This window comes from Mesoplodon mirus (assembly GCF_964341445.2).
Source record: "Mesoplodon mirus genome assembly, chromosome: 1".
In the NCBI taxonomy this organism is placed as follows: domain Eukaryota; kingdom Metazoa; phylum Chordata; class Mammalia; order Artiodactyla; family Ziphiidae; genus Mesoplodon; species Mesoplodon mirus.
In genome coordinates, this window is record NC_138976.1 from 141,728,785 (window position 1) to 141,746,852 (window position 18,068).

The following is an 18,068-nucleotide window of genomic DNA, read 5'->3' on the forward strand; positions in this document are numbered from 1 at the left end:
GCTTACTTGTACGTTTCTAAGGGTCAGGTCCTCTCCACTGTTGCCGGCCTAAGGCTTAGTTTACCATATAGCAATGTATATATTGACCTATTTTCCCCTCGACTTTCTGTGATCCACTACATCTCACCTTTCTTTGCAGACAAGCCATTGGAAATACCCTTAACTTATTTCACAGCCAATAAGGCTTTGAAATAATGTTTATTTTTTAGAGAAATCTTCTTATATAATTAGGCAGAAAATCTGACCTGCCATAGTTTTCAAAACAGCATAATTTCACTCTTCTCAATGATTAATCTGTTGTATTACACAACCTTTGTGTATTTAGCTTTATCAATGACATGTCCTTTAAAAATGTTTTAGAGATCCTACCAGTCTTTGAAAACATCCTCGTGCCTTGTTTCAGTACCAGTTTTATGTATATTTTCTGCCTTGCACCCGATTATTCCTACATCTGATGGATGGCCTTGGGAATCTAATTCTGGTATTGATTGTTTTGGCTGATTGTCTCCCCTTGTAGCTGCTTTCTTCATTATTGTGTAAATTTAGATCATGAGCTCATGTTTAGCTAAACAGCTGACCTTGTAAGAGGCTTAGGTGTGAACGCTCGTAAGTTTCAGAAGAAAGACGGCAAAGATTTATTTGTGTCCCTCCAATGAGTGGCCCTCAAGGACCCCGTTTTCTACAAGTGTTGGTCCAATACTCCCTCTAGAGGCAGGGGACTCAGACAGGGCTGCTTTGCGGCCCCCGATCTGGGGCAATGGCGGTTGGCGGCCTGTGGCCCGGGCAGGAGCCTCTCCGCGTGTGTCCCAGGGACCCATCTGCCTGTGAGCCTCGGTCACCTGGCAGGAAGCTACGATGCCCAGACCTATGCTTAGCTGTGCAGCGAGGTGTACTGCGCGGACAGGTTCCACACACACTTCAAGTAAGAGGGCGGCCTGAGTGGAAAGGTGAGAGTTTGGGCAGCTGTGCAGACAAAGAAAGCGCCCTTTGGCCTGGGCCTAAATGCTTGTGACACTCCACTGGGCCTGCCGGGCTCTGAGGGGCCTGCCCTGGGCCCCCTGCTCCCCTGCCCTTTGTTCAGTCACAGCAGAGATGGCCACACCCACTCCCTCAGTGAGGGCAGTGTTCCAACCTCCCTCAGCCCCGCCCCCTCTCCGCAGGTTACCATGGACTACAGAGGCTGCATTCTGAGGCCAGGGCGTTCCGAGAATGCCAAGGGCAGACATGATGACCTTAAATGATTTCCTCTTGTGTCAGTTTTGGTAAACTTTAGGAGCTAGGAAATGGTCCACTTGACAGAAATGTTCAAATTTACTGGCATTTCATATATTCTCTGCTCTAACATTGTCCTGACTCTTTCTGTATATTCTTTACTTATGTTTTTGTTTTCCTTAATCAAAGTGTGTCTTTTCAATCTTTTCAAAGAAGATTCTTTGGACTTACTAAATCACCTGAATTTTATACGTTTTCTGTTGTATTAAGTTCTGCTCCTATCTTTATTTAACTTTTTTCTATGTTCTCAGGGTTTATTGTTTTCATCTTCTGATGTCAATTAAAACACTTGGTTATTCATTTTAATAAATCTTTTTACTTATAAAGATTTGAACTTTTGAAGATTCCAGCTTAGTTGTACGTTTCTAAGGGTCAGGTCCTCTCCATTGTTGCTGGCCTGAGGCTTAGTTCACCATATAGCAATGTATATATTGACCTATTTTCCCCTAGACTTTCTGTGATCCCCTACATCTCACCTTGCTTTGCAGACAAGCCATTTGAAATACCCTTAACTTATTTCACAGCCAAAAAGTCTTTGAAATAATGGGTATTCTTTAGAGAAATCTTCTTATATAATTAGGCAGAAAATCTGACCTGCCATAGTTTTCAAAACAGCATAATTTCACTCTTCTCAATGATTAATCTGTTGTATTACACAACCTTTGTGTATTTAGCTTTATCAATGACATGTCCTTGAAAAATGTTTTAGAGATCCTACCAGTCTTTGAAAACATCCTTGTGCCTTGTTTCAGTTCCAGTTTTATGTATATTTTCTGCCTTGCACCCGATTATTCCTACATCTGATGGATGGCCTTGGGAATCTAATTCTGGTATTGATTGTTTTGGCTGATTGTCTCCCCTTGTAGCTGCTTTATTCATTATTGTGTAAAGTTAGATCATGAGCTCATGTTTAGCTAAACAGCTGACCTTGTAAGAGGCTTAGGTGTGAACGCTCGTAAGTTTCAGCAGAAAGTCGGCCAAGATTTATTTGTGTCCCTCCAATGAGTGGCCCGCAAGGACCCCGTTTCCTACAAGTGTTGGTCCAATACTCCCTCTAGAGGCAGGGGACTCAGACAGGGCTGCTTTGCGGCCCCCGATCTGGGGCAGGGGCAGTGGGCGGCCTGTGGCCCGGGCAGGAGCCTCTCTGCGTGTGTCCCAGGGAAGCATCTGCCTGCGAGCCTCGGTCACCTGGCAGGAAGCTACGATGCCCAGACCTATGCTTAGCTGTGCAGCGAGGTGTACTGCGCGGACAGGTTCCACACACACTTCAAGTAAGAGGGCGGCCTGAGTGGAAAGGTGAGAGTTTGGGCAGCTGTGCAGACAAAGAAAGCGCACTTTGGCCTGGGCCTAAATGCTTGTGACACTCCACTGGGCCTGCCGGGCTCTGAGGGCCCTGCCCAGGGCCCCCTGCTCCCCTGCCCTTTGTTCAGTCACAGCAGAGATGGCCACACCCACTCCCTCAGTGAGGGCAGTGTCCCAACCTCCCTCAGCCCCGCCCCCTCTCCGCAGGTTACCATGGACTACAGAGGCTGCATTCTGAGGCCAGGGCGTTCCGAGAATGCCAAGGGCAGACATGATGACCTTAAATGATTTCCTCTTGTGTCACTTTTGGTAAACTTTAGGAGCTAGGAAATGGTCCACTTGACAGAAATGTTCAAATTTACTGGCATTTCATATATTCTCTGCTCTAACATTGTCCTGACTCTTTCTGTATATTCTTTACTTATGTTTTTGTTTTCCTTAATCAAAGTGTGTCTTTTAAATCTTTTCAAAGAAGATTCTTTGGACTTACTAAATCACCTGAATTTTATACATTTTCTGTTGTATTAAGTTCTGCTCGTATCTTTATTTAACTTTTTTCTATGTTCTCAGGGTTTATTGTTTTCATCTTCTGATGTCAATTAAAACACTTGGTTATTCATTTTAATAAATCTTTTTACTTATAAAGATTTGAACTTTTGAAGATTCCAGCTTACTTGTACGTTTCTAAGGGTCAGGTTCTCTCCACTGTTGCCGGCCTAAGGCTTAGTTCACCATATAGCAATGTATATATTGACCTATTTTCCCCTCGACTTTCTGTGATCCACTACATCTCACCTTTCTTTGCAGACAAGCCATTTGAAATACCCTGAACTTATTTCACAGCCAATAAGTCTTTGAAATAATGTGTATTTTTAAGAGAAATCTTCTTATATAATTAGGCAGAAAATCTGACCTGCCATAGTTTTCAAAACAGCATAATTTCACTCTTCTCAATGATTAATCTGTTGTATTACACAACCTTTGTGTATTTAGCTTTATCAATGACATGTCCTTTAAAAATGTTTTAGATGTCCTACCAGTCTTTTAAAACATCCTTGTGCCTTGTTTCAGTTCCAGTTTTATGTATATTTTCTGCCTTGCACCCGATTATTCCTACATCTGATGGATGCCCTTGGGAATCTAATTCTGGTATTGATTGTTTTGGCTGATTGTCTCCCCTTGTAGCTGCTTTCTTCATTATTGTGTAAAGTTAGATCATGAGCTCATGTTTAGCTAAACAGCTGACCTTGTAAGAGGCTTAGGTGTGAACGCTCGTAAGTTTTAGCAGAAAGTCGGCCAAGATTTATTTGTTTCCCTCCAATGAGTGGCCCGCAAGGACCCCGTTTTCTACAAGTGTTGGTCCAATACTCCCTCTAGAGGCAGTGGACTCAGACAGGGCTGCTTTGCGGCCCCCGATCTGGGGCAGGGGCAGTGGGAGGCCTGTGGCCCGGGCAGGAGCCTCTCTGCGTGTGTCCCAGGGAGCCATCTGCCTGCGAGCCTCGGTCACCTGGCAGGAAGCTACGATGCCCAGACCTATGCTTAGCTGTGCAGCGAGGTGTACTGCGCGGACAGGTTCCACACATACTTCAAGTAAGAGGGCGGCCTGAGTGGAAAGGTGAGAGTTTGGGCAGCTGTGCAGACAAAGAAAGCGCCCTTTGGCCTGGGCCCAAATGCTTGTGACACTCCACTGGGCCTGCCGGGCTCTGAGGGCCCTGCCGTGGGCCCCCTGCTCCCCTGCTCTTTGTTCAGTCACAGCAGAGATGGCCACACCCACTCCCTCAGTGAGGGCAGTGTTCCAACCTCCCTCAGCCCCGCCCCCTCTCCGTAGGTTACCATGCACTACAGAGGCTGCATTCTGAGGCAAGGGCGTTCCGAGAATGCCAAGGGCAGACATGATGACCTTAAATGATTTCCTCTTGTGTCAGGTTTGCTAAACTTTAGGAGCTAGGAAATGGTCCACTTTACAGAAATGTTCAAATTTACTGGCATTTCATATATTCTCTGCTCTAACATTGTCCTGACTCTTTCTGTATATTCTTTACTTATGTTTTTGTTTTCCTTAATCAAAGTGTGTCATATAAATCTTTTCAAAGAAGATTCTTTGGACTTACTAAATCACCTGAATTTTATACGTTTTCTGTTGTATTAAATTCTGCTCATATATTTATTTAACTTTTTCCTATGTTCTCAGGGTTTATTGTTTTCATCTTCTGATGTCAATTAAAACACTTGATTATTCATTTTAATAAATCTTTTTACTTATAAAGATTTGAACTTTTGAAGATTCCAGCTTAGTTGTACGTTTCTAAGGGTCACGTCCTCTCCATTGTTGCTGGCCTGAAGCTTAGTTCACCATATAGCAATGTATATATTGACCTATTTTCCCCTAGACTTTCTGTGATCCCCTACATCTCACCTTGCTTTGCAGACAAGCCATTTGAAATACCCTTAACTTATTTCACAGCCAAAAAGTCTTTGAAATAATGTGTATTCTTTAGAGAAATCTTCTTATATAATTAGGCAGAAAATCTGACCTGCCATAGTTTTCAAAACAGCATAATTTCACTCTTCTCAATGATTAATCTGTTGTATTACACAACCTTTGTGTATTTAGCTTTATCAATGACATGTCCTTTAAAAATGTTTTAGAGATCCTACCAGTCTTTGAAAACATCCTTGTGCCTTGTTTCAGTTCCAGTTTTATGTATATTTTCTGCCTTGCACCCGATTATTCCTACATCTGATGGATGCCCTTGGGAATCTAATTCTGGTATTGATTGTTTTGGCTGATTGTCTCCCCTTGTAGCTGCTTTCTTCATTATTGTGTAAAGTTAGATCATGAGCTCATGTTTAGCTAAACAGCTGACCTTGTAAGAGGCTTAGGTGTGAACGCTCGTAAGTTTCTGCAGAAAGTCGGCAAAGATTTATTTGTGTCCCTCCAATGAGTGGCCCTCAAGGACGCCGTTTTCTACAAGTGTTGGTCCAATACTCCCTCTAGAGGCAGGGGACTCCGACAGAGCTGCTTTGCGGCCCCCGATCTGGGCCAGGGGCAGTGGGCGGCGTGTGGCCCGGGCAGGAGCCTCTCCGCGTGTGTCCCAGGGACCCATCTGCCTGTGAGCCTCGGTCACCTGGCAGGAAGCTACGATGCCCAGACCTATGCTTAGCTGTGCAGCGAGGTGTACTGCGCGGACAGGTTCCACACACACTTCAAGTAAGAGGGCGGCCTGAGTGGAAAGGTGAGAGTTTGGGCAGCTGTGCAGACAAAGAAAGCGCCCTTTGGCCTGGGCCTAAATGCTTGTGACACTCCACTGGGCCTGCCGGGCTCTGAGGGCACTGCCCTGGGCCCCCTGCTCCGCTGCCCTTTGTTCAGTCACAACAGAGATGGCCACACCCACTCCCTCAGTGAGGGCAGTGTTCCAACCTCCCTCAGCCCCGCCCCCTCTCCGCAGGTTACCATGGACTACAGAGGCTGCATTCTGAGGCCAGGGCGTTCCGAGAATGCCAAGGGCAGACATGATGACCTTAAATGATTTCCTCTTGTGTCAGTTTTGGTAAACTTTAGGAGCTAGGAAATGGGCCACTTGACAGAAATGTTTAAATTTACTGGCATTTCATATATTCTCTGCTCTAACATTGTCCTGACTCTTTCTGAATATTCTTTACTTATGTTTTGGTTTTCCTTAATCAAAGTGTGTCTTTTAAATCTTTTCAAAGAAGATTCTTTGGACTTACTAAATCACCTGAATTTTATACTTTTTCTGTTGTATTAAGTTCTGCTCCTATCTTTATTTAAATTTTTTCTATGTTCTCAGGGTTTATTGTTTTCATCTTCTGATGTCAATTAAAACACTTGGTTATTCATTTTAATAAATCTTTTTACTTATAAAGATTTGAACTTTTGAAGATTCCAGCTTACTTGTACGTTTCTAAGGGTCAGGTCCTCTCCACTGTTGCCGGCCTAAGGCTTAGTTTACCATATAGCAATGTATATATTGACCTATTTTCCCCTCGACTTTCTGTGATCCACTACATCTCACCTTTCTTTGCAGACAAGCCATTGGAAATACCCTTAACTTATTTCACAGCCAATAAGGCTTTGAAATAATGTTTATTTTTTAGAGAAATCTTCTTATATAATTAGGCAGAAAATCTGACCTGCCATAGTTTTCAAAACAGCATAATTTCACTCTTCTCAATGATTAATCTGTTGTATTACACAACCTTTGTGTATTTAGCTTTATCAATGACATGATCTTTTAAAATGTTTTAGAGATCCTACCAGTCTTTGAAAACATCCTCGTGCCTTGTTTCAGTACCAGTTTTATGTATATTTTCTGCCTTGCACCCGATTATTCCTACATCTGATGGATGGCCTTGGGAATCTAATTCTGGTATTGATTGTTTTGGCTGATTGTCTCCCCTTGTAGCTGCTTTCTTCATTATTGTGTAAATTTAGATCATGAGCTCATGTTTAGCTAAACAGCTGACCTTGTAAGAGGCTTAGGTGTGAACGCTCGTAAGTTTCAGAAGAAAGACGGCAAAGATTTATTTGTGTCCCTCCAATGAGTGGCCCTCAAGGACCCCGTTTTCTACAAGTGTTGGTCCAATACTCCCTCTAGAGGCAGGGGACTCAGACAGGGCTGCTTTGCGGCCCCCGATCTGGGGCAATGGCGGTTGGCGGCCTGTGGCCCGGGCAGGAGCCTCTCCGCGTGTGTCCCAGGGACCCATCTGCCTGTGAGCCTCGGTCACCTGGCAGGAAGCTACGATGCCCAGACCTATGCTTAGCTGTGCAGCGAGGTGTACTGCGTGGACAGGTTCCACACACACTTCAAGTAAGAGGGCGGCCTGAGTGGAAAGGTGAGAGTTTGGGCAGCTGTGCAGACAAAGAAAGCGCCCTTTGGCCTGGGCCTAAATGCTTGTGACACTCCACTGGGCCTGCCGGGCTCTGAGGGCCCTGCCCTGGGCCCCCTGCTCCCCTGCCCTTTGTTCAGTCACAGCAGAGATGGCCACACCCACTCCCTCAGTGAGGGCAGTGTTCCAACCTCCCTCAGCCCCGCCCCCTCTCCGCAGGTTACCATGGACTACAGAGGCTGCATTCTGAGGCCATGGCGTTCCGAGAATGCCAAGGGCAGACATGATGACCTTAAATGATTTCCTCTTGTGTCAGTTTTGGTAAACTTTAGGAGCTAGGAAATGGTCCACTTGACAGAAATGTTCAAATTTACTGGCATTTCATATATTCTCTGCTCTAACATTGTCCTGACTCTTTCTGTATATTCTTTACTTATGTTTTTGTTTTCCTTAATCAAAGTGTGTCTTTTAAATCTTTTCAAAGAAGATTCTTTGGACTTACTAAATCACCTGAATTTTATACGTTTTCTGTTGTATTAAGTTCTGCTCATATCTTTATTTATCTTTGTTCTATGTTCTCAGTGTTTATTGTTTTCATCTTCTGATGTCAATTAAAACACTTGGTTATTCATTTTAATAAATCTTTTTACTTATAAAGATTTGAACTTTTGAAGATTCCAGCTTACTTGTACGTTTCTAAGGGTCAGGTTCTCTCCACTGTTGCCGGCCTAAGGCTTAGTTCAACATATAGCAATGTATATATTGACCTATTTTCCCATCGACTTTCTGTGATCCACTACATCTCACCTTTCTGTGCAGACAAGCCATTTGAAATACCCTTAACTTATTTCACAGCCAATAAGGCTTTGAAATAATGTGTATTTTTTAGAGAAATCTTCTTATATAATTAGGCAGAAAATCTGACCTGCCATAGTTTTCAAAACAGCATAATTTCACTCTTCTCAATGATTAATCTGTTGTATTACACAACCTTTGTGTATTTAGCTTTATCAATGACATGTCCTTTAAAAATGTTTTAGAGATCCTACCAGTCTTTGAAAACATCCACGTGCCTTGTTTCAGTTCCAGTTTATGTATATTTTCTGCCTTGCACCCGATTATTCCTACATCTGATGGATATCCTTGGGAATCTAATTCTGGTATTGATTGTTTTGGCTGATTGTCTCCCCTTGTAGCTGCTTTCTTCATTATTGTGTAAATTTAGATCATGAGCTCATGTTTAGCTAAACAGCTGACCTTGTAAGAGGCTTAGGTGTGAACGCTCGTAAGTTTCAAAAGAAAGACGGCAAAGATTTATTTGTTTCCCTCCAATGAGTGGCCCTCAAGGACCCCGTTTTCTACAAGTGTTGGTCCAATACTCCCTCTAGAGGCAGGGGACTCAGACAGGGCTGATTTGAGGCCCCCGATCTGGGGCAGGGGCAGTGAGCCGCCTGTGGCCCGGGCAGGAGCCACTCCGCGTGTGTCCCAGGGACCCATCTGCCTGTGAGCCTCGGTCACCTGGCAGGAAGCTACGATGCCCAGACCTATGCTTAGCTGTGCAGCGAGGTGTACTGTGCGGACAGGTTCCACACACACTTCAAGTAAGAGGGCGGCCTGAGTGGAAAGGTGAGAGTTTGGGCAGCTGTGCAGACAAAGAAAGCGCCCTTTGGCCTGGGCCTAAATGCTTGTGACACTCCACTGGGCCTGCCGGGCTCTGAGGGCCCTGCCCTGGGCCCACTGCTCCCCTGCCCTTTGTTCAGTCACAGCAGAGATGGCCACACCCACTCCCTCAGTGAGGGCAGTGTTCCAACCTCCCTCAGCCCCGCCCCCTCTCCGCAGGTTACCATGGACTACAGAGGCTGCATTCTGAGGCCAGGGCGTTCCGAGAATGCCAAGGGCAGACATGATGACCTTAAATGATTTCCTCTTGTGTCAGTTTTGGTAAACTTTAGGAGCTAGGAAATGGTCCACTTGACAGAAATGTTCAAATTTACTGGCATTTCATATATTCTCTGCTCTAACATTGTCCTGACTCTTTCTGTATATTCTTTACTTATGTTTTTGTTTTCCTTAATCAAAGTGTGTCTTTTAAATCTTTTCAAAGAAGATTCTTTGGACTTACTAAATCACCTGAATTTTATACGTTTTCTGTTGTATTAAGTTCTGCTCATACCTTATTTAACTTTTTTCTATGTTCTCAGGGTTTATTGTTTTCATCTTCTGATGTCAATTAAAACACTTGGTTATTCATTTTAATAAATCTTTTTACTTATAAAAATTTGAACTTTTGAAGATTCCAGCTTACTTCTACGTTTCAAAGGGTCAGGTCCACTCCACTGTTGCCGGCCTAAGGCTTAGTTCACCATATAGCAATGTATATATTGACCTATTTTCCCCTCGACTTTCTGTGATCCACTACATCTCACCTTTCTTTGCAGACAAGCCATTTGAAATACCCTTAACTTATTTCACAGCCAATAAGGCTTTTAAATAATGTGTATTTTTTAGAGAAATCTTCTTATATAATTAGGCAGAAAATCTGACCTGCCATAGTTTTCAAAACAGCATAATTTCACTCTTCTCAATGATTAATCTGTTGTATTACACAACCTTTGTGTATTTAGCTTTATCAATGACATGATCATTAAAAATGTTTTAGAGATCCTACCAGTCTTTGAAACATCCTCGTGCCTTGTTTCAGTTCCAGTTTTATGAATATTTTCTGCCTTGCACCCGATTATTCCTACATCTGATGGATGGCCTTGGGAATCTAATTCTGGTATTGATTGTTTTGGCTGATTGTCTCCCCTTATAGCTGCTTTCTTCATTATTGTGTAAATTTAGATCATGAGCTCATGTTTAGCTAAACAGCTGACCTTGTAAGAGGCTTAGGTGTGAACGCTCGTAAGTTTCAGCAGAAAGTCGGCAAAGATTTATTTGTGTCCCTCCAATGAGTGGCCCTCAAGGACCCCGTTTTCTACAAGTGTTGGTCCAATACTCCCTCTAGAGGCAGGGGACTCCGACAGGGCTGCTTTGCGGCCCCCGATCTGGGGCAGGGGCAGTGGGCGGCGTGTGGCCCGGGCAGGAGCCTCTCCGCGTGTGTCCCAGGGACCCATCTGCCTGTGAGCCTCGGTCACCTGGCAGGAAGCTACGATGCCCAGACCTATGCTTAGCTGTGCAGCGAGGTGTACTGCGCGGACAGGTTCCACACTCACTTCAAGTAAGAGGGCGGCCTGAGTGGAAAGGTGAGAGTTTGGGCAGCTGTGCAGACAAAGAAAGCGCCCTTTGGCCTGGGCCTAAATGCTTGTGACACTCCACTGGGCCTGCCGGGCTCTGAGGGCCCTGCCCTGGGCCCCCTGCTCCCCTGCCCTTTGTTCAGTCACAGCAGAGATGGCCACACCCACTCCCTCAGTGAGGGCAGTGTTCCAACCTCCCTCAGCCCCGCCCCCTCTCCGCAGGTTACCATGGACTACAGAGGCTGCATTCTGAGGCCAGGGCGTTCCGAGAATGCCAAGGGCAGACATGATGACCTTAAATGATTTCCTCTTGTGTCAGTTTTGGTAAACTTTAGGAGCTAGGAAATGGTCCACTTGACAGAAATGTTCAAATTTACTGGCATTTCATATATTCTCTGCTCTAACATTGTCCTGACTCTTTCTGAATATTCTTTACTTATGTTTTGGTTTTCCTTAATCAAAGTGTGTCTTTTAAATCTTTTCAAAGAAGATTCTTTGGACTTACTAAATCACCTGAATTTTATACGTTTTCTGTTGTATTAAGTTCTGCTCCTATCTTTATTTAAATTTTTTCTATGTTCTCAGGGTTTATTCTTTTCATCTTCTGATGTCAATTAAAACACTTGGATATTCATTTTAATAAATCTTTTTACTTATAAAGATTTGAACTTTTGAGGATTCCAGCTTACTTGTACGTTTCTAAGGGTCAGGTCCTCTCCACTGTTGCCGGCGTAAGGCTTAGTTCACCATATAGCAATGTATATATTGACCTATTTTCCCCTCGACTTTCTGTGATCCACTACATCTCACCTTTCTTTGCAGACAAGCCATTTGAAATAACCTTAACTTATTTCACAGCCAATAAGGCTTTGAAATAATGTTTATTTTTTAGAGAAATCTTCTTATATAATTAGGCAGAAAATCTGACCTGCCATAGTTTTCAAAACAGCATAATTTCACTCTTCTCAATGATTAATCTGTTGTATTACACAACCTTTGTGTATTTAGCTTTATCAATGACATGTCCTTTAAAAATGTTTTAGAGATCCTACCAGTCTTTGAAAACATCCTCGTGCCTTGTTTCATTTCCAGTTTTATGTATATTTTCTGCCTTGCACCCGATTATTCCTACATCTGATGGATGGCCTTGGGAATCTAATTCTGGTATTGATTGTTTTGGCTGATTGTCTCCCCTTGTAGCTGCTTTCTTCATTATTGTGTAAATTTAGATCATGAGCTCATGTTTAGCTAAACAGCTGACCTTGTAAGAGGCTTAGGTGTGAACGCTCGTAAGTTTCAGAAGAAAGACGGCAAAGATTTATTTGTGTCCCTCCAATGAGTGGCCCTCAAGGACCCCGTGTTCTACAAGTGTTGGTCCAATACACCCTCTAGAGGCAGGGGACTCCGACAGGGCTGCTTTGCGGCCCCCGAACTGGGGCAGGGGCAGTGGGCGGCCTGTGGCCCGGGCAGGAGCCTCTCCGCGTGTGTGCCAGGGACCCATCTGCCTGTGAGCCTCGGTCACCTGGCAGGAAGCTACGATGCCCAGACCTATGCTTAGCTGTGCAGCGAGGTGTACTGCGTGGACAGGTTCCACACACACTTCAAGTAAGAGGGCGGCCTGAGTGGAAAGGTGAGAGTTTGGGCAGCTGTGCAGACAAAGAAAGCGCCCTTTGGCCTGGGCCTAAATGCTTGTGACACTCCACTGGGCCTGCCGGGCTCTGAGGGCCCTGCCCTGGGCCCCCTGCTCCCCTGCCCTTTGTTCAGTCACAGCAGAGATGGCCACACCCACTCCCTCAGTGAGGGCAGTGTTCCAACCTCCCTCAGCCCCGCCCCCTCTCTGCAGGTTACCATGGACAACAGAGGCTGCATTCTGAGGCCAGGGCGTTCCGAGAATGCCAAGGGCAGACATGATGACCTTAAATGATTTCCTCTTGTGTCAGTTTTGGTAAACTTTAGGAGCTAGGAAATGGTCCACTTGACAGAAATGTTCAAATTTACTGGCATTTCATATATTCTCTGCTCTAACATTGTCCTGACTCTTTCTGAATATTCTTTACTTATGTTTTGGTTTTCTTTAATCAAAGTGTGTCTTTTAAATCTTTTCAAAGAAGATTCTTTGGACTTACTAAATCACCTGAATTTTATACGTTTTCTGTTGTATTAAGTTCTGCTCCTATCTTTATTTAACTTTTTTCTATGTTCTCAGGGTTTATTGTTTTCATCTTCTGATGTCAATTAAAACACTTGGTTATTCATTTTAATAAATCTTTTTACTTATAAAAATTTGAACTTTTGAAGATTCCAGCTTACTTGTACGTTTCTAAGGGTCAGGTCCTCTCCACTGTTGCCGGCCTAAGGCTTAGTTTACCATATAGCAATGTATATATTGACCTATTTTCCCCTCGACTTTCTGTGATCCACTACATCTCACCTTTCTTTGCAGACAAGCCATTGGAAATACCCTTAACTTATTTCACAGCCAATAAGGCTTTGAAATAATGTTTATTTTTTAGAGAAATCTTCTTATATAATTAGGCAGAAAATCTGACCTGCCATAGTTTTCAAAACAGCATAATTTCACTCTTCTCAATGATTAATCTGTTGTATTACACAACCTTTGTGTATTTAGCTTTATCAATGACATGTCCTTTAAAAATGTTTTAGAGATCCTACCAGTCTTTGAAAACATCCTCCTGCCTTGTTTCAGTACCAGTTTTATGTATATTTTCTGCCTTGCACCCGATTATTCCTACATCTGATGGATGGCCTTGGGAATCTAATTCTGGTATTGATTGTTTTGGCTGATTGTCTCCCCTTGTAGCTGCTTTCTTCATTATTGTGTAAATTTAGATCATGAGCTCATGTTTAGCTAAACAGCTGACCTTGTAAGAGGCTTAGGTGTGAACGCTCGTAAGTTTCAGAAGAAAGACGGCAAAGATTTATTGGTGTCCCTCCAATGAGTGGCCCTCAAGGACCCCGTTTTCTACAAGTGTTGGTCCAATACTCCCTCTAGAGGCAGGGGACTCAGACAGGGCTGCTTTGCGGCCCCCGATCTGGGGCAATGGCGGTTGGCGGCCTGTGGCCCGGGCAGGAGCCTCTCCGCGTGTGTCCCAGGGACCCATCTGCCTGTGAGCCTCGGTCACCTGGCAGGAAGCTACGATGCCCAGACCTATGCTTAGCTGTGCAGCGAGGTGTACTGCGTGAACAGGTTCCACACACACTTCAAGTAAGAGGGCGGCCTGAGTGGAAAGGTGAGAGTTTGGGCAGCTGTGCAGACAAAGAAAGCGCCCTTTGGCCTGGGCCTAAATGCTTGTGACACTCCACTGGGCCTGCCGGGCTCTGAGGGCCCTGCCCTGGGCCCCCTGCTCCCCTGCCCTTTGTTCAGTCACAGCAGAGATGGCCACACCCACTCCCTCAGTGAGGGCAGTGTTCCAACCTCCCTCTGCCCCGCCCCCTCTCCGCAGGTTACCATGGACTACAGAGGCTGCATTCTGAGGCCAGGGCGTTCCGAGAATGCCAAGGGCAGACATGATGACCTTAAATGATTTCCTCTTGTGTCAGTTTTGGTAAACTTTAGGAGCTAGGAAATGGTCCACTTGACAGAAATGTTCAAATTTACTGGCATTTCATATATTCTCTGCTCTAACATTGTCCTGACTCTTTCTGTATATTCTTTACTTATGTTTTTGTTTTCCTTAATCAAAGTGTGTCTTTTAAATCTTTTCAAAGAAGATTCTTTGGACTTACTAAATCACCTGAATTTTATACGTTTTCTGTTGTATTAAGTTCTGCTCCTATCTTTATTTAACTTTTTTCTATGTTCTCAGGGTTTATTGTTTTCATCTTCTGATGTCAATTAAAACACTTGGTTATTCATTTTAATAAATCTTTTTACTTATAAAGATTTGAACTTTTGAAGATTCCAGCTTACTTGTACGTTTCAAAGGGTCAGGTCCTCTCCACTGTTGCCTGCCTAAGGCTTAGTTTACCATATAGCAATGTATATATTGACCTATTTTCCCCTCGACTTTCTGTGATCCACTACATCTCACCTTTCTTTGCAGACAAGCCATTGGAAATACCCTTAACTTATTTCACAGCCAATAAGGCTTTGAAATAATGTGTATTTTTTAGAGAAATCTTCTTATATAATTAGGCAGAAAATCTGACCTGCCATAGTTTTCAAAACAGCATAATTTCACTCTTCTCAATGATTAATCTGTTGTATTACACAACCTTTGTGTATTTAGCTTTATCAATGACATGTCCTTTAAAAATGTTTTAGAGATCCTACCAGTCTTTAAAACATCCTCGTGCCTTGTTTCAGTTCCAGTTTTATGTATATTTTCTGCCTTGCACCCGATTATTCCTACATCTGATGGATGGCCTTGGGAATCTAATTCTGGTATTGATTGTTTTGGCTGATTGTCTCCCCTTGTAGCTGCTTTCTTCATTATTGTGTAAATTTAGATCATGAGCTCATGTTTAGCTAAACAGCTGACCTTGTAAGAGGCTTAGGTGTGAACGCTCGTAAGTTTCTGCAGAAAGTCGGCAAAGATTTATTTGTGTCCCTCCAATGAGTGGCCCTCAAGGACGCCGTTTTCTACAAGTGTTGGTCCAATACTCCCTCTAGAGGCAGGGGACTCCGACAGGGCTGCTTTGCGGCCCCCGATCTGGGGCAGGGGCAGTGGGCGGCGTGTGGCCCGGGCAGGAGCCTCTCCGCGTGTGTCCCAGGGACCCATCTGCCTGTGAGCCTCGGTCACCTGGCAGGAAGCTACGATGCCCAGACCTATGCTTAGCTGTGCAGCGAGGTGTACTGCGCGGACAGGTTCCACACACACTTCAAGTAAGAGGGCGGCCTGAGTGGAAAGGTGAGAGTTTGGGCAGCTGTGCAGACAAAGAAAGCGCCCTTTGGCCTGGGCCTAAATGCTTGTGACACTCCACTGGGCCTGCCGGGCTCTGAGGGCCCTGCCCTGGGCCCCCTGCTCCGCTGCCCTTTGTTCAGTCACAGCAGAGATGGCCACACCCACTCCCTCAGTGAGGGCAGTGTTCCAACCTCCCTCAGCCCCGCCCCCTCTCCGCAGGTTACCATGGACTACAGAGGCTGCATTCTGAGGCCAGGGCGTTCCGAGAATGCCAAGGGCAGACATGATGACCTTAAATGATTTCCTCTTGTGTCAGTTTTGGTAAACTTTAGGAGCTAGGAAATGGTCCACTTGACAGAAATGTTTAAATTTACTGGCATTTCATATATTCTCTGCTCTAACATTGTCCTGACTCTTTCTGAATATTCTTTACTTATGTTTTGGTTTTCCTTAATCAAAGTGTGTCTTTTAAATCATTTCAAAGAAGATTCTTTGGACTTACTAAATCACCTGAATTTTATACGTTTTCTGTTGTATTAAGTTCTGCTCCTATCTTTATTTAAATTTTTTCTATGTTCTCAGTGTTTATTGTTTTCATCTTCTGATGTCAATTAAAACACTTGGTTATTCATTTTAATAAATCTTTTTACTTATAAAGATTTGAACTTTTGAAGATTCCAGCTTACTTGTACGTTTCTAAGGGTCAGGTCCTCTCCACTGTTGCCGGCCTAAGGCTTAGTTTACCATATAGCAATGTATATATTGACCTATTTTCCCCTCGACTTTCTGTGATCCACTACATCTCACCTTTCTTTGCAGACAAGCCATTGGAAATACCCTTAACTTATTTCACAGCCAATAAGGCTTTGAAATAATGTTTATTTTTTAGAGAAATCTTCTTATATAATTAGGCAGAAAATCTGACCTGCCATAGTTTTCAAAACAGCATAATTTCACTCTTCTCAATGATTAATCTGTTGTATTACACAACCTTTGTGTATTTAGCTTTATCAATGACATGATCTTTAAAAATGTTTTAGAGATCCTACCAGTCTTTGAAAACATCCTCGTGCCTTGTTTCAGTACCAGTTTTATGTATATTTTCTGCCTTGCACCCGATTATTCCTACATCTGATGGATGGCCTTGGGAATCTAATTCTGGTATTGATTGTTTTGGCTGATTGTCTCCCCTTGTAGCTGCTTTATTCATTATTGTGTAAAGTTAGATCATGAGCTCATGTTTAGCTAAACAGCTGACCTTGTAAGAGGCTTAGGTGTGAACGCTCGTAAGTTTCAGCAGAAAGTCGGCCAAGATTTATTTGTGTCCCTCCAATGAGTGGCCCGCAAGGACCCCGTTTCCTACAAGTGTTGGTCCAATACTCCCTCTAGAGGCAGGGGACTCAGACAGGGCTGCTTTGCGGCCCCCGTTCTGGGTCAGGGGCAGTGGGCGGCATGTGGCCCGGGCAGGAGCCTCTCTGCGTGTGTCCCAGGGACCCATCTGCCTGCGAGCCTCGGTCACCTGGCAGGAAGCTACGATGCCCAGACCTATGCTTAGCTGTGCAGCGAGGTGTACTGCGCGGACAGGTTCCACACACACTTCAAGTAAGAGGGCGGCCTGAGTGGAAAGGTGAGAGTTTGGGCAGCTGTGCAGACAAAGAAAGCGCCCTTTGGCCTGGGCCTAAATGCTTGTGACACTCCACTGGGCCTGCCGGGCTCTGAGGGGCCTGCCCTGGGCCCCCTGCTCCCCTGCCCTTTGTTCAGTCACAGCAGAGATGGCCACACCCACTCCCTCAGTGAGGGCAGTGTTTCAACCTCCCTCAGCCCCGCCCCCTCTCCGCAGGTTACCATGGACTACAGAGGCTGCATTCTGAGGCCAGGGCGTTCCGAGAATGCCAAGGGCAGACATGATGACCTTAAATGATTTCCTCTTGTGTCACTTTTGGTAAACTTTCGGAGCTAGGATATGGTCCACTTGACAGAAATGTTCAAATTTACTGGCATTTCATATATTCTCTGCTCTAACATTGTCCTGACTCTTTCTGTATATTCTTTACTTATGTTTTTGTTTTCCTTAATCAAAGTGTGTCTTTTAAATCTTTTCAAAGAAGATTCTTTGGACTTACTAAATCACCTGAATTTTATACGTTTTCTGTTGTATTAAGTTCTGCTCATATCTTTATTTAACTTTTTTCTATGTTCTCAGGGTTTATTGTTTTCATCTTCTGATGTCAATTAAAACACTTGGTTATTCATTTTAATAAATCTCTTTACTTATAAAGATTTGAACTTTTGAAGATTCCAGCTTACTTGTACGTTTCTAAGGGTCAGGTCCTCTCCATTGTTGCTGGCCTGAGGCTTAGTTCACCATATAGCAATGTATATATTGACCTATTTTCCCCTAGACTTTCTGTGATCCCCTATATCTCACCTTTCTTTGCAGACAAGCCATTTGAAATACCCTTAACTTATTTCACAGCCAAAAAGTCTTTGAAATAATGTGTATTCTTTAGAGAAATCTTCTTATATAATTAGGCAGAAAATC